Here is an 18,793-nt window from a genome sequence, read left to right on the forward strand (position 1 = left end):
AAAACAGACAAAAGAGTATGCTATTTATTGATTGATTGAATACTTTATTAACAGGCTTTGGGCTAAGCTCCTAAGGCATAGGCTTGTTTCCATTGTGGTCTGTCACGGCATGAGACAAGTGTTGGACCCAAGTGCAGAACCACACAGGAAGGCAGGCAGATGAAGTTCAATTGATTTATTGACTAACACAGGACATACACGGGCTGGACACACCACACCATAACATAAACTTATAATCTAGCAAGGAAACACTGAACACAGGGAGGTTTAAATAGACTAAACACAGGTGCAACAGAACTACAATCAACACTGGGATAGGCTGGGAGACTAACAGGACACAGGTGGAGAAAACTAGTAATCACAGGGAGGTGAGACAACACAGGAAACAGTAACTAGGGAAAACAGGAAACACTAGGACATGACTACATAATAAAAGTATACAACAGACAGATATCGTGACAGTACCTCCCCCCAAGGGATGGGTTCCAAACATCCCAAAAAACATTGTCAGAACAACAAGCAGGGTGGGTGGAGGGGAGTTGGAAAGGAGGGAACATAGGACATAGGACTGGTAGGACAAAAACACTAAAAAGACAGTTCTACAAGCACAAAACAAGTAGTAACAAAACACAGGACTGGCTCTAGGCAGGGCAAAACAAGGAGTCACACAGAAAGGCAGGTGGGAAGACACACAGACAAGCATACAGACAAACAGACAGACACAAACTGAGACAAACCCAAAGACAGGCAAATAAACTGACAAACGGACAGACAGGCAGACAAACATGCGGTCTGACACAACAGGTGGGTAAACAGATTAGGGGGACTAAAACACTGGGGAGCAGACAAACGCACAAGTATACTGGCAGACAGACACGCAGACATACAAACCGGGAGACAGGTAGACAGAACGACAGGTAGAGTGGCCAAAGGACTATCCGGCGGACCAAAAGAACCACTCACAGGATTACATTGTTCAGGGCAAGGTTGAGGGGGCTGGGGACCCAAAGCTGCTGAAGCCCCTGGCAGAAAGTTAACGGGGGGCGGTGACAACTGTTCAATCCAAGCAGGCTGAGGCGGAGCCTCAGTGGAGGCGAGCTGCAGCGACGGGGCCTCAGTGGAGGCGAGCTGCAGCGGCGGGGCCTCAGTGGAGGCGAGCTGCAGCGGCGGGGCCTCAGTGGAGGCGAGCTGCAGCGGCGGGGCCTCAGTGGAGGCGAGCTGCAGCGGCGGGGCCTCAGTGGAGGCGAGCTGCAGCGGCGGGGCCTCAGTGGAGGCGAGCTGCAGCGGCGGGGCCTCAGTGGAGGCGAGCTGCAGCGGCGGGGCCTCAGTGGAGGCGAGCTGCAGCGGCGGGGCCTCAGTGGAGGCGAGCTGCAGCGGCGGGGCCTCAGTGGAGGCGAGCTCTGGCAGTGTGTCGCTGTGTGCCAGCGACGGCATCTGAGACGACGGTGGCCGCGACTCGCCGTCGCTGGGCGGTGGTGGCCGCGACTCGGCGTCGCTGAGCTCCTGGACTCTGGGCAGCCAGTTGCACTGGCGGGGCCGATGGCGACCCCGTCTTCTCCTGGCAGACCCAAGACAGGCAGGTTCAGAAAGCACCGGGTCAGGACAGGCAGGTTCCATACTCATGAATCCAAGTCTTACAGCAGGAGCAGGCTGGTCACTAGCCAACTGGAGGCTAGTAGGCTGGGTGCTAGCTGACAGGAGAGCAGGCTGGGATGCAGGGCAAGCTGGAGTGACAGGTGAAGGCATGGACAGCAAAGATGCTAACAAAGTTCTTAATTGCCTGGCTGTTCCATCCACCAGTTGTGCAAACTGTGGATTATTTTTCATAAACTGAAAAGTCTCTTTCAAGGCCAACCTGAGAGCCATCTCTTGCTGCTTAACACAAGTTGTTGCTTTAACTGCATTTACGTAGCTGTCAATGACTTGCAGATCCTCATCAATCGCCTGTAGTTCTGCTGGGTCCATGTTGGCTAGATTATACTGTCACGGCATGAGACAAGTGTTGGACCCAAGTGCAGAACCACACAGGAAGGCACGCAGATGAAGTTCAATTGATATTTATTGACTAACACAGGACATACACGGGCTGGACACACCATAACATAAACTTATAATCTAGCAAGGAAACACTGAACACAGGGAGGTTTAAATAGACTAAACACAGGTGCAACAGAACTACAATCAACACTGGGATAGGCTGGGAGACTAACAGGACACAGGTGGAGAAAACTAGTAATCACAGGGAGGTGAGACAACACAGGAAACAGTAACTAGGGAAAACAGGAAACACTAGGACATGACTACATAATAAAAGTATACAACAGACAGATATCGTGACAGTGGTCCTCTGTATAATATCGGAATCGGTCAGAATCTGTATCGGCAGATATGACCTTGCAAATAATCGGAGGTCGGTCATAATTTCATAATCGTGCACCCCTACCAGGGACCCCATGAGTCTAACATTGATGTAAAAACAAATTATTTTTATTTCTATTTCTATTTGTATTTGTATCTTTATCTTTATCTTTATCTTTATTTTTTAGTGAAAAAGTGAAAAAGTCTTGAGCTTGCAAGTAAAGCTATCTATGGTCATTGCCTCTGTTATGTAATAATTTATTCCAGACAGCAGAGATATGTAATACCCAAGAAAAGTACTGTTATGTTATGTACCTCAAAATCGGACTAAAGAAAACAAAGCACTTGGATGAATGTACCACTACTGCATTTTAGCACCACTTCAGCAAAAAACAAAACACTCTGAGCACACTGTCTTTTACATGACCTCTTCCAGGCTGGGACTGATAGTGATGTATTGGTGCTGATATCTTGTTGGCTTTGCTGTACCCTCTTTTGATGGAGCTGCTTTAGAACAGGCATATTGTCTCTGCCGGGTGGAAACCTCATGTGTCCAAAACTGTTACTTTTCAGGATGAATATTCCACGATAGCAAAAGTAGCAGATCGACAACCTCAAGCTATTAGATCGGCTACTTTTGCTACTTTCGTGAGATACAGGTGCGATCAAGTATAAGGTGTTGATTTACACACACACACACACACACACACACACGCACGCACGCACGCACGCACAGTGTGTACTTCCCTGGGAACACGAGGCAGCAATTAAAGAATAGCATTGCTCTCTGAAGCAGGTTGTGGATAATTGTTGTTTGACAATTAAGAGTAGAGTAGATTACCAGACAGACAGACATGAATTCCTTTTGATGCTGTGATGATCTCCTTTATTTTTTTAGAGGTATTAAAAATGTCTTAATTTGGGGACCCACCCCTGGTAGGTCACAAAAACAATGCCCTTTGCAGATTTATGATTATGAATGACTTAAAAACAAAAAACGCGGTATTGACATGACATCACAGCCTCCTCAATGGTTATTGACGATCTACGAGCTAACAACGCATTATTTCAGCTCGTATTTCACATACAAAGGCAGTAATGGAATGGAAAGTAATTGCGATGTTGTTAATTTCTCACACCAAACAGATGGTATCTAGTTGCTCTTTTATTTTAATTACACTCTCATAAACAGGGACCGCATGTTATCAGAGCGCTGTGTGTGTGTGCGTGCATGCCTGCGTGCGTGCGTGCGTGCGTGCATGCGTTGCGTTGCGTGCGCAGTATTGTAGTGCTGGTTTCATAGTTAGGCATAAACGGCCCTGAATTAGTCATGGTTTAATCATCAGCTGCCATTCCCTTTGCAAGACGCGGCGTTAAGTGACGAGATCGATAGACACACATGTCAAGCCATAGTCTTTTGAGTATTTTTATTTAGTTTTATTTATATTTCTGTTTTCCAAAACGTTGTGAGCTTGTAGATCGGATTTTTTCAGCGGGTCAAAATACATTTTAGTATTGTAGATTTTTAGCAAAAGGCCGATGCACACCTCAAGGCTTTATTCGACCTTGTCTGTCCTGATGAAGGTCGAATAGACCGAAACGTTGAATAAAGAGCAACATTTCTGGCAAGTTTTCTGACAGTGTGCGGGACCCTTCTTTGTTTTTCAAAGATACCCTTTTAAGTATTGTAGATTTAAGTTAAGCCTCGCCGAGCCATGAGGCCCATAGGGCAGGAGCCTATCTCCTGTTTCTGTAGCGTGAGGCAGCTTGATGTACAAGTACAGTACACGCCCTGGACATGACGCTGGTATGTCGCAAGGACTTACCCCCAATCCAACCCTTGATGCTGAGTGTCAAGCAGGGAGGATTGGGTCTTTGGTATGACCCGGCCGGGGATTGAACCCCAACCTCCCAGTCTCAGGGTGGACACTCTAACCACAAGTCCACTGCACTGTTAAGAAGTCGACTAAAATCTTATGATATTAAAACCGCCCTGCCGCCGGGCACGAGGAAAACGAGAACCTACTCTTTCTAACTGCTCCGCCAAACGCGAATTTCTCGTGTTCTAATTGTTTAATCGCTTTTTGATCGGTTTCGATGGCTAGCTAATGTTGCTACCGCAAACAATACTCTGGGACACAAAACACACAATGGCCGCGTCCATTTTGAAGATGCGCGCGCATCCACTTCCATTCTAAGCCCTGCATTCAAAGCCCTGTATCTCAGAAACGACATTGAGGGGCAGTTTCTGGCCCAGACAAGCGTTTTCAACGGCCTGTAGCAGGCGCTGTGATACTCGTGGTCGGCTTTATCCACCATCGACCGAGAGAACAACAACCGGTGAAGACACCACACACAGCAGTTTGTCACAGGAACATGCTTTTACGGATATTTGGCTCTTCAAAGTAAGTGTTACGTGCGATAAAACCTTGGCAGTACGCGATCGAGGGATTCATTAATGCTAGCGGTAAATGGGATTGACTGCCAAGCACGTCATATTATGTTACATCAATTCCAGCGTTGACTGCCAAGCACGGGATATTCCGTCATCCGTTCTATTGAGTGGTTTACGATAGATGGTGCTCTTCACCAACGTATGAATGATGCTAGGTTGCTAGGAGATGGATACAACCGGAAATGAAAATGTCGCATGCTTTCCGCCTTCACGTTATCAGATTTAGAAAAGAGAACAAATAAGATAACTCGTATTTGGAAAGTGTGTGTGTGTGTGTGTGTGTGTGTGTGTGTGTGTGTGTGTGTGTGTGTGTGTGTGTGTGTGTGTGTGTGTGTGTGTGTGTGTGTGTGTGTGTGTGTGTGTGTGTGTGTGTGTGTGTGTGTGTGTGTGTGTGTGTGCTCATGATTGTTGTCACAACTCTTGTTTAGTTTGTTTCATTGCAAGACCCTTTTATTTGGACCCACAAGCATGCGCGCACGGACGCACGTACGCGCACACACGTATCAGGCCATGGGATTGTCCATTTAAATGGTATCAATATTACTTATGACTGGGGGTGTTATTATAGGAGCTGTGAGGCATATATCTCCTCTGGCTCAGCGTGCTCAATCTCACTTATCACTTACGAATTCCTCACATAGAAGAGTCTTCGAATGGATTTTGTTATTCTCTGCACACGCGCACACACACACACACACACACACACACACACACACACACACACACACACACACACACGTGCACGCACGCACGCACATGCACTGTAAATCACTCCTTTAAAGTGGAATCAATTTCCCGCCTCCGCGAGAAGGAAATCTCGGAAGAGGAAAGACTCCTGATTGGATTGGAGTATTATTCAAGATGGTGGGTTTTCTTGTTTTTTATGTTTTCATCAGAAAAGCCTAATTCAGTGTTTCTACCAAACAGAAGGACCAGTTTGACGCAACAATAAAGTGCTCCGTGCTCCTTGAACCTTGAACGTTGACCGTGGTCAAGTGATGGCTCGGGGAATGAGAATGTGTAGTTCTATGTAGCTACCCACCTACATGATCGTACATTATGGCAATTATGAGCCAACAAGACATCCAGAGACAGAGACAGAGACAGACAGAGACCGAAGACTCTGAAGACAGACAGACAGACAGACAGACAGACAGACAGACAGACAGACAGACAGACAGACAGACAGACAGACAGACAGACAGACAGACAGACAGACAGACAGACAGACAGACAGACAGACAGACAGACACAGACAGACAGACAGACAGGAAAGAGAGACGGATAGAGACAGAGAAAACAGAGGGAGACATAGAGAGGGGAGAGGCCAGGGTAACATCTCATTCCATTAGCTTATCTCTGACCTGCAGAACAAACTAATGGAACAAACAACCATTCACACACGTGCATGCACACACACACACACACACACGCTCGTGTGCGCCCGAATACATTCTTTAACCTTATCTCCGATGCTCAGAACAAACTAATGCCATAAACAGCTACATCAGTCATGCCTACAGAGGCAGCAGCAGCACTGAACAAGGACAAATCAAGGATGGAACAAAGCTCATTGTGCAGAGCATAATGTCAATTACATTCTTTTGAAATCAGTGAGTATTAAAGTGGAATAAAACATAGGAGAATGTCTGTCTACCACAGTAAAATCTCAGTTTTATAGTGGGTGCGTACGTGTGTGGTTTGCACGTGCGTTTGCAACTTTGCGTGTGTGTGTGTGTGTGTGTGTGTGTGTGTGTGTGTGTGTGCGTGCGTGTGTGATTGAGCGGTGGTGGTATGTGCAGAAGAATTATACATTCCACTATATTGTTATTATGGTTGTTTATCTAGCCTTTATATTTTAACATCACTTATAGTACTTATATAAAATGCATTATGATATTTGGTAGCTTATTGCGACTGCAGGTCGCATTTACTAAGAAATCGTGTATTTCCCGTCAGTCAGTGTATCACTCAAAATTCCCATACATGGGGAAAGCCCCCATATTGTGCCCAGGTCTTGTGACATCATCAGGGATGGAGATGTCACGAGAGATGTCATAGTAAATGCGACCTGCTGTCACAATTGAGCCCATATATGGAGATCCTGATTAATATTGGCCAGCAACTCTACATCTGACCTCAAACCCTTAGATCTCGGATATATGTCAGAACCTGTTCTGTCATTCCATATGTTATTCTGACCTCATCAAACCCTGTACACTCAAGACACGCTCCATATATGGCCAGTGGTCTCTTCTCGCCCTCAGGCGTCTTACTGGTTATTATTGTCAGTATCATTGTCAGTATTATGTCAGTATAATGTCAATATCATTGTCAGTATCAGTATCATGGTTAGTATCATGGTCAGTATCATGGCCAGTATCATGTCAGTATGGTCAGTATCATCTGAGTCAGTATCATGTCAGTATCATGGCCAGTATCATGTCAGTATGGCCAGCATCATGTCAGTCAGTATCTGGTCAGTATCATGGTCAGTATCATTGTCAGTATCATGGTCAGTATCATGTCAGTATCATGGTCAGTATCATGTTCAGTATCATGGTCAGTATTGTGGTCAGTATCATGGTCAGTATCATGTCAGTATCATGGTCAGTATTGTGGTCAGTATCATGGTCAGCGTCTGTCACTGTCAAGACAAGTTACAGGAAAGGCCTACAGGAAACAGGACAATTCCGGTAAAATATGAACAATTACACCAGTGACAAATAGAGCTGATAATTACCCATGATTAGTAACCAATTTGATTTCCTTTAAGCCTCTTTTCTTTGCTCTCTTCTTTGCTCTCACTTTAGTTGGTATTATTTTACAAGGACACGCTTGATAAATGAGACTGAGTCTGCAACACCTCCCTCTCAGCTGTGAAAGAATCCTCTGGACCATATAACATAAGGATATACTGTACAGCTCGTGTGTGTGTGCGTGTGTGCGTGCGTGCGTGCGTGCGTGCGTGTGTGTGTGTGTGCGTGCGTGCGTGCGACAGGGAGGAGTTATTCATCCAATCAATCCTGATTTAAAGGTGCTGTAAGATTTGTGTTCCTTGTTTTTTAAGTTAAAGCTCTATTATTATTATTATTTAAGTTTTAGGCTTCACTCACACCTGCACAACAGATTGTTAGCAGCTGATGCATGAGACTTGTTGACTGTTGCAAGCTCGCAATTCCTTTCCAATGGGAGTCACATGGTTTGACACAACATTTGTGTTGTATGAGGGGGAGGGGGGCAGTCGAAACACAGCCGAAAGCCATACAACAAAAATATTGTGTCAAACCATGTGACTTCCATTGGAAATGCATTGGGGCGGCCATGACACTTACCCTTTGTTTACAACTACCATGCAACATTGTTGTATGCTAGATGTATAGGTGTGAGTGAGGGGGGAGGGGCGCAGGCGAATGCGCCCCTCCCCCTCACACAACACAATGTTGTGTCAAACCATGTGACCTCCATTGGAAATGCTTTGGGCGGCCATGACACAACACAGCATTGATCCAACGAGCACAGAGAATTGCATTAACCGTGTGAGTGCAACCTTAGTCTAAGGCTTCACTCACACCTGCACAACAGATTGTTGTATAGCTGATGCATGAGACTTGTTGACTGTTGCAAGCTCGCAATTCATTTCCAATGGGAGTCACATGGTTTGACACAACATGTTTGTTGTATGAGGGGGAGAGGGCAGTCGAAACACAGCCGAAAGCCGCACAACAAAAATCTTGTGTCAAACCATGTGACTTCCATTGGAAATGCATTGGGGCGGCCATGACACTTAGCCTACCCTTTGTTTACATCTACCATGCAACATTGTTGTATATGCTAGATGTATAGGGCCTGACTCACACCTTCGCAACAGATTGATGTATAGCTGATGCATGAGACTTATTGACTGATGCAAGCTCACAATGCATTTCCAATGGGAGTCACATGGTTTGACACAACATTTGTGTTGTATGAGGGGGTGGGGGGCAGTCGAAACACAGCCGAAAGCCGTACAACACAAATGTTGTGTCAAACCATGTGACTTCCATTGGAAATGCATTGGGGCAAGATGTAAACAAACCCTTTCATACATCTAGCATGTATCAATGTTGTATGCTAGATGCGAAGGTGTGAGTCGCCCCTAGGTGTGAGTGAGGCCTTAGGCCTTCCAATGGAAGTCACATGGTTTGACACATTTTTGTTGTACGGCTTTCGGCTGTGTTTTGACTTCCCCCCTCCCCCTCATACAACAAAAATGTTGTGTCAAACCATGTGACTTCCATTGGAAATGCATTGCGAGCTTGCAACAGTCAACAAGTCTCATGCATCAGCTATACAACAATCTGTTGTGCAGGTGTGAGTGAAGCCTAAGGCTTTTTAGTGACCTTCGCTGTGAAAAAAACACAACAATTGAAATGTTCCCATTGTTTTGCAGCATCCATTGTTAGATATGCCCACCACGGATATGCTAGACCTATATTAGTCCCCACAGGATTCCGCTGAGAAAAGGTCCTAATTCCGCGGAGAACATTCCTGAGAAGGAGAGAGACCCAGAGAGCAATATAACAAGATGTAATAAATCTTTTTAAAATGGAAAACTTCAGTCTCACTGCAGTGCAGAGTCACAAAACAAACAACAATGCATAAAAGCCGCCTCATGCCGCAGGGACCAGATGATGCGTTCTTTGTTGCCACCGGCAACCCTGCAACAACATCCCCCTGCTCAGACAGGGGAATGTCAGCGGTTGCCGACGGCGACAAGAACATATTTACCTGACTGTCAATGAACACACATGTACACAGATCTCTCATAACACACGCACGCACGCGCGCGCGCGCGCACACACACACACACACACACACACACACACACACACACACACACACACGTGTATTGTATTACTCATAATTGTGAGGATATCAAAATGTGAAGATGCCATTGAAAATAGCTGAAAATGTCAACAACAAAAAGAAAGAAAATAGCTGAAAAGTAATACAACTATTTATTTATTTATTTGTAGTCGTGTTTTTGTAAATTATTGAATACTTCAACACAGAGTGTCGATCAAAAGTACTGAAAATAGCAGATGTACAACAAGCTTGTCAGCTTGTAGATCGGCTATTATTGCTATTTTAAAATGTTTTTACTTCATTCAATTAAGTATTATTCCTTTTTATTATTGTCTTGCTATATTATATTGTCGCGTTAGCACAGTCTCTTGTGGAACACCAACGGTCAGCTGCTTGTATGAGTGAGAGACAACGTTGCGACCCCTTTCTGTGGTCTGGGAAAACAGGGGAGTTTATTATACGGATCCCCATTAGCTGCCGTCTGAATGACAGCTAGTCTTCCTGGGGTCCAGGCATACATTTATAACAACATAAAACATTCCAATGTCTATCACATACAAAACATTCTATTGAAATAGAGAAACCAACGGGAATACATGCAGCACAGGGGTCATGGCCATGCTGGCTTGTGGTGGACTTTTTTGTCAAATTTCCATTTTTGCCACGGACATACAAAATGAGTGGACAATAACATTGCCAGAAACACATAATTAAGGAGCTAGCCCTGAAAGATCACAACAGGTCTTCAAATGCATATGTGTGCACGTGCTCAGAGTTAAGGGGGACTTTGCAAATAAAACATTTGAGAACTACTAGGACTCCATAATGTCATAGTGTTATACATATTCTGAAGAAATTCTGGAGATTGACATTCAGTAATTGGGTCTCATGATCAAAATAACAACATTATAATGGTGTATTGGTGTGTATAGTACTTCAGGCCTGGACTGCTTCAACAGAACAGGACTGGAATGTCTTGCATGGGATGAGGAGAGGGTGGAAATCAGACATGGGAGAGGACCTAGCTACTGTGGAGTCAGTAGCTATGAGTGTCATGCTGTATGGGGCTAAGACATGGACCCTCCTCACAGTACAACAGGAAAGAGCTCTGGATGGACTGGAGTCTGTACAAGAATGCTACGAATGGCATTAGGTGTCACATGGACGGACCGCATCAGAGATGTGGACCTCTATGGGGACTTACCACGGGTCACAAAGTCAGAAAGAGAAGGATGAGCCTGGCAGGGCACTGCGTCGGGCACAATTAAAGAACTAGAGGCAAGTGAATTGACTCTATGGGAACCAATAACCCAGGGTAAAGCTAGGAGGGGAAGAAGCGTACCATCTAAATAGACGCACTGCGGTGCGACAGTTTATAGTAAGGGCATTTTATCAGGTATTTGACAAATCTGGGAACTAAATCGTTACCAAGAAAGTTCTTCACCAATGTGTTTCTAAAGGTGTCTAATAACATGTACTAAAAGTTTGAAATTCAACTCCCGTGGGAAATTGAGTTATTAGCATAATATGCATAATATGCCCATAACATCCTATATAAGGCAAAAAAGTCCAAATTTCATCATTCTTTAAGTAACATGTGACATATGAAACTAGGGTGTTTGCATGATTCTGAATCCATTCCAAGCATTAGTTTTGCACAAAAAACACTCCTTGGGCTAAATTAAGCCATATCCACTTGACCAAATGTGCTGACCTCATCACGTTTGTGTGGCCGTTTTCCTCCCAAGGAGTGTTTTTTGTGCAAAACTAATGCTTGGAATGGATTCAGAATCATGCAAACACCCTAGTTTCATATGTCACATGTTACTTAAAGAATGATGAAATTTGGACTTTTTTGCCTTATATAGGATGTTATGGGCATATTATGCATATTATGCTAATAACTCAATTTCCCACGGGAGTTGAATTTCAAACTTTTAGTACATGTTATTAGACACATTTAGAAACACATTGGTGAAGAAATTTCTTGGTAACGATTTAGTTCCCAGATTTGCATAGATTTCTCTTACTATTAGCTAACAACACCGTAGAGCTCAGGAACCTGATGCTGGATAGGAGAGTGTGGAGGGCAGCGATTTATTTTTAAACATATATACTTTTTGCGTTGTGACTACAAGTGTGCAGGCTTTTTCTTTACCTTTAACACATATTTAAAATAATACAAAATTAAAAAAAAGTTTAAGCACACAGAGAAAAGCTACTTAAAACACAGCATTAAACACCCTTCTTGATTCTTCCCAACAAATGCAATTAGTTGGGAAACGGTTTCCCTTTTAAACATTACTGCAACATGCACACTTAAACAAATGTCAGTATAATTACATTCAATATAAGAGCATCAATATGTGGCACTTAGCTAAATGTAGTCATTCCTTTTTTTCCCTTTTTAAAAAAATAATATAATAAGCCACTTCATGTGAGAAGCATTAGAAACTAATAGAAACCTTGTATCTCCATATTTCATCTGTTTAATGTTTTATTTTTTCGTAAATGAATGTCCTATACTGGCTACTTCATATGATACGTCATATAACAGTGTCAGACAAAAGTGTCGCATTGTGGCATGATCTTCTATTTTTGCTATTTTAGATTTTTCTTAGAGTCAAATTTAATATTGCTAAGTGTGTCTGTGGGTTTTATATATGTTGAACGAATGGAGATAAATAACAAGTGCCTTGTGACTAAATAAACTACATTGGATCCACAACAAGTTATTTTCTCCATTAACTGAAAAGTAACAGTTTTGGACATACAGGGTTTCCACCCAACAGCGACGATAATAGGGGTGCATTAGTTTGTCTTATATGGCCTTCCCGTCTGCATAATGAGTCCCGTTGCACACAGTGAGATCTTTTCCATTAGTACAAAATGCCTCTTCTGACAGGCTAATGGCACACAATAAAGCTGTACTCCGTGTAGGACTAGGATTGTGTACTTCCCATCGGAGAGAGGTAATTGCAACTGTAACACCAAGTGACGGAACAAGTACTCACATTTGTAATGCCACCGTGTAAGAAATACTCTGTTACAAGTAAGATTCCTGTATTCAAAATGTACAAATAATATTGGCATCAACATAAACTTGGAGTACCAAAGGTAAAGGTACCCTACTCAGTAAGCAGAATGACACACGACGATGTATACAAATCTCTTGAAAGTAGCAGATCTACAGGCTCACAACGTGAGCTTGGGCGGGGCGCTTCGGCAGGGAGTGTTGAGAGGGAGGAGTAGGACGGAGGCTCCTCACTGGCAGGTGAGTCAGTATAGGATACGATATGATGATATGATATGATATGATATGATATGATATGATATGATATGATATGATATAGTACTTTATTGTCAGTTCACACTGAAATTTGTCTTGCGACCCAGCAGCCAAGTATGCAGAACACATATACACACATTTGACATAACACAAAGAACAAGACAATTTACATACATAAAGACAAGAGCAATATCCACCGCTTAGATTACCCCGTGGCTACTACAACTCCTGATACAGGATTATTTTGGCATGATAGAATACTTTGTCTATGTCAAGAGAAAGTAGAGTGCATGGCTGGGGAATATTGCAGCAGACTTCTGACAAAGTTTATTTATGAAGTGGGCAGACATTTGTTAAGGCAGAGTATTGAATTAAAACAGTTATTCCGTCAAAATGATGTGAAAAGCCTGTGTAATTTCGAGAGAACACTTAGAGAGAGAGGGAGAGAGAGAGACAGAGAGAGAGAGAGAGAGAGACAGAGAGAGAGAGACAGAGACATGAAAGAGAAGATAGAAAGTAGAAAAGGTGAGATGTAAAGAAAGATAGAATAAGAAATATGGGGAGAAAGATGAAAGAAGGGGGAGAGAGACAGAGGCAAGAGGAAGGATGAGAGCAGAAAAAAGGAGGACAGAAAGAAAGAAAGTGTGCGTGCGTGCACACGCATGCGTGCGTGCGTGTGTTGCTATATCGCCGGCCACTCTGCTGACAAAGTTAACTAAAATGTCAAAAAGTGATTACAAACAGTAACTCAAAGTGTATTTTTTTTTATTGGACAGATTTTTTTTTATTTCTGTAGGAGTCCCAGCGTTGGTTATGAAACATTCAGACACTATTCTGCGTGACCTCCGAGAGAACTCCTAGAGATGTTTTATATGAGGGCTGCAGCATATAATATGCTTTCAGCCTATACTTCATATTCCTCTGGCATATAGAATGGCATACTGTATATATCGTTGGCTGTGCGCAGAAACCTTGTATCTCCATGTTGCAACTTTTTATGTTTTTGTTTTGTTTTTGTTTTTTTTTGTAAATTGACGCCCTGCAGTGACCCTCAAAATCTGTGACAATAGCGGATCTACAAGCTCACAAAGTGTTGCGATGTGACACGATGTGAGTCTTATTGAATAAGAACAAAAATCCATCGCATGGATGCACCTGGGACGTATCCTCAGTGATGTATCCCATGGTCATCGGGGTTTCGGGTCTCGCGAACATCATACCCCTCACTCGGGTGACCCAGCCGGGGTGATCAAGTCCCGACTTACGTCCCAGTAGCTACCCTCGATCAGACCCACTAGGGAAAGACCAGGGCCACACAATCCGTTGTAACCACTCCGCAACTACTCTGCCAGGACTGGGAGGCACCATTCTGGCGTGTGGAGGTACTAGGATATGTGGCTTGACTCCTGTCTGCAGGGCCCCTCCTACGTCTCACCAGGTCCACTCCTGCTTTCACCAGGTGCAGCCAGGACCAGACACTTCATTCAGGAGTGGATTCTTAAGCCGCAATGGTTCTGCAGGCAGAACCCCTATTGGGGTTCTGTATGTACAGTATTCAAAAATAAAAAATATTTGATGCTGCTATATAAATATTTGAAGTCTTTCAGAAAACTTAGGTCAGGATTTAGAAGGTATTTTTAGAATCGGCCTCAGTCCAAAATGGGTAAAACAATCTCAGTACTTCATCCACCAGCGGTCTAATAGAGAAACTTCACATCCATGATGGAAAGATGAGGGGAATGTCTACCTGGAAAGCCTATCCTTCATCCACACCACTGTCTCCACTCACCATGGAGAACATCATTATTTCCAGAGCCAATAAGGTTAGAAGATGACTCATACGTTTAATAGAGAGTCATAATACGCTTTATTTTCCTGCCAGGAATCACTTTGAAAGAGTGAGCTGATGGGTTTCTCAGTTTGGAACGAACCCACTTTTTTGTTTTGGAAGATCTTCGACTTTACAACTGAAGGACAATGGATTGTTTGGCTGTCAGCCCGCGTCAAAGAAGATGAGTTTTATGATTGATCGGGATATGTTGGTATCAGAATTATCCCATTATAAATGTGCAAAATGTCTGTGTCTGTCTGCACGTCTGAGGTTCACCATATCTGGAGTATGCCAAGGACCCGTTAGAGTGTGATGCCCGGTGTCAAGTTGGACGGATGGGCGGGTGTTCAGAATTGACTTCAACAATTTCAGCAAACATTTTGAATTATATGCTTTAAGTGGCATGTGACATGTCAAACAAGGGGGTTATTCATGATTCTGATCGCAAGCATTAGTTTTGCACGAAAAACACTCCTTGGGCTAAATTCGGCCACAAATGAGCATGACGACATTTTTTATGGTTTTTATATACATGAGACAAGCTGCACCTTTTATTCAATTAGTGTGTGTGTGTGTGTGTGTGTGTGTGTGTGTGTGTGTGTGTGTGTGTGTGTGTGTGTGTGTGTGTGTGTGTGTGTTATTACTGAAATGACCATGAACATACTCATTAGTATGAACCATACATCACAATCCACTTCTTGACTTTGAATGTTTATTACAAATAAGTACAATCAGAAAACGTTATGTAAAAGGTAAATACAACACAAGTCTTTATATGTATCCATCGATTCATCACTGAATATGATGAATATGAAAATGAGTACATGCATCAAATTGTAGCATCCACATTGGTTTTATGTCACCTGAACTGATACAACAAACTTGCACAGACTGGGGATAAGCTACCTCTTTTTCAACTTTTACAAGATCAAAACATCTGAAATTGGTTATATATATGTCCCCCGTTTAACATGTTTTTGTTTCCGACTAATAATGTGAATAATTGTGAACTGGTTACAACATCAAATTGAGTTTACTCAGCAAATCACATCCCAATATGGACACTGGAAGGTTGGACTGCACAGCAAATGAATGTTGATATGTCATTCCATTCAAATCAATTGTCATTGCAGCAGATGTTGCAGTTTCTGCACAAGAACATGTTAACTCTTCTTTCCTTAAAAAAAAAACAGTCGTTCCTGGATCTATCAAAAATGTAACCATTTTTGCTGACTCACATAAACTCAATAGTATGATGTACCTTTAACACTAGCATCATCTCTGTGGTGTTTTTCGTTACATTTTGTCATACAGTTGTAGCCACATTGTTCACGGTTGTTGCGTGTTTCTCCATTGTGCATTCCCTGGCGTCTAATAATTCTCAACATGTTCCCACCCTGGTCAATATGGTCTTGTTCCGATGTGACTTCTCTGGTGTCTTCTAAGTCTGGACATTTTAGAGAAGTGTTGTCCACACTGGTCACAGACATGGTGTTTTGGCTTAGCCCAGCTTCTTGGTCCATGTTCTGCTCGTAGCACAGGGAAGCCAGACTGATGATTCGACACTGGATTAAAAACAAATGGAATATAGGTAAGATGAAGAACACACTAAACATTTTAAATTGCATTATGCATCAATAACTACCTAAATTAATAAAATAATCAATGACAATCAACGTGTCATAACATACAATTGATATCACACATTAGTTTAAATGTGAATTGAAATGAAACAATCTATATAGAGCATAGAATGATTATTGAGCCTTGTTTATTTTCACATGAACAAGGGACAAGAAGAGAAAGGATGGAGATAAAGTAACTTACAGAGGTCTTGATGGTCTTTGGGATCACCCTGTTCAGCAGAATTGACCCTGGTGCGGTTGAGAGAGTCCATCTTGAAGTCTGGAGTCCACACACCATCTGATCAGATATGATTATGATTGATATCCTGGAGGAGTTGTGGAGAACTGAACTGGCAACTACAAACTCTTCTTATACTAGAGAGCCTGAGGTGACACTAACTGCTTTGAATGATTGGCCAAAAAGGAGAACAATGGAACCATCTCTCCACCAATCACAACCTGCCCTACATGTGCTCCACCCCTTCCTTCACACCCCACTGACTTGAGCTCAGTAGCTGACATTCAGACTGCTCAGCATAACATTAACTGATGTGATTTGTCAGTGATGTTTTATTTAAAATATGTTATGTAAGTAGACTCCTGAGTAAATTAAATCAAGATAAAGCTAATAAAGTGATCAATACTTAATACTTAATTACTTCATGCAGCTTTACTTCATACATGTCATTATTTTGAGGAATGATGAACATATTAGGAGGGCAGTATGAGTCACCAGAACCAAGGACAGGGGTTTTCGATGAATGCATCATGGTTAAAATGTTTGTGTTTGAAGTTACAATGGGGTAACTTAAAACTGTCTGGAGTGTTTACAAAAACCAGAGTCATTTTGTCCAGGTGGGAATCCTCTCCGGAACCCACATTCTCTGTGTAATGTACTTTTTGAGTTAAGGTTAGGTTTAACATAGTTCTACTGAGAGGTCAGGGTTAGGGTAAACTATTTAAAATGTGTTTAAGGTATATTCCTTAATCCTTACTGGTAACAGGTCCGCTCGCCCCTTTTCCAACTCGCCCCGCGAAAAGTCAAGACTGCTCGCCCCGGAATTTCGAAAAGTGAAGACGGATCGCCCTAAGCCGTGGATAGCTCGCCCCCAAAGCGTGGACATCTCGCCCACAGCGTGGATATCTCGCCCCAAAGCACGGATATCTCGCCCCATGTTTATTTTACCTTATTTCTCATATTAGAACATTTAGAACCAACATTTAGTTGTTGTTGGCCAACTTGGCCAAATGATGCATGGATAATGAATGGATCAACCCCCTCCATTGTTCTGTAAATTCCATTCTGGAGAACATTTAGAACCAGTTTGTTGTTGTTGGTCAAATGAAAATGATGCATGGATAATGAATGGCTCACCCTCCTCCATTGTTCTGGAAATTCCATTCTGTAAAGGTGTTCCTTTGAAATTAGTTGTTGTAATATTCTGCTATGTTAATTGTATGGTCTTCTTTCTTTCAACTTCAGTGTTCTATGTTTCTATATGGCTAATTGTGCGTATTGCATATACCCTATATATTTATTCTTATTGCTTGGCCCCTGTTATTGCTTTATGCAGCTATATTTCTGTTTTAGTTCATCATCGTGATTCTATAATTGATGATGTGATTATATGATTTGACTCTGACTGTTACTTTTCAATGTCATATAGTTCCCCATCACTAAATGTCCAAGTCCAAACTTTTATTGTATCAAAGAGACATTTAAGTTGTTCACTATTATATGCTATGAGACATGCAGTGTAATCTAGTCTGCTGTCTGTGTGCAGGCTTACTGATCATAATCAATTCAAACAGCTTTGATCAGTTCAGACAAAGAGGTGTCAAACACTCTTCTTCCCTCTGATGGGAGATGGTTGTCCACTGTAAGGGGAATTTTAGAATGCCAACTACAGTGCCAAATATATGCATTATTGTGTATTTATCTCCCTTCCATTAAGTCTCTTTGCTCACCAATGTGCTCAGTCTAATTCATGCAGCTGTCAATCTAACAGCTGACTTGACTCCTCCATGCTGTCAGCAAAGGTATACTTATTTGTGTGTCACCCTTATCTTTAGCGCAGATCCTTATATGAACATTTTGTATAGCATCTCTGTTAAGACAAGACTATAAGGACTGTCTGAGAATAGGGTTGAGGAGGCTTGCGCCCGGAGGGGCTGCTGGAACAGGCACGGAGGCCTGTTCCTCACTCTCTGTATATTGTTTCTCTGCTGAAACTAGGTACTAGGTACCTAGGTACTAGGTACTAGGTACTAGGCTATGTGGGTTGACTCCTGTCTGGGCCCCTCCTACGTCTCCACTCCTGCTCTCACCAGGTGCAGCCAGGACCAGACACTTCATTCAGGAGTGGATTCTTAAGCCGCAATGGTTC

Source organism: Electrona antarctica (assembly GCF_951216825.1).
Source record: "Electrona antarctica genome assembly, chromosome: 8".
NCBI classification, from domain to species: Eukaryota; Metazoa; Chordata; class Actinopteri; order Myctophiformes; family Myctophidae; genus Electrona; species Electrona antarctica.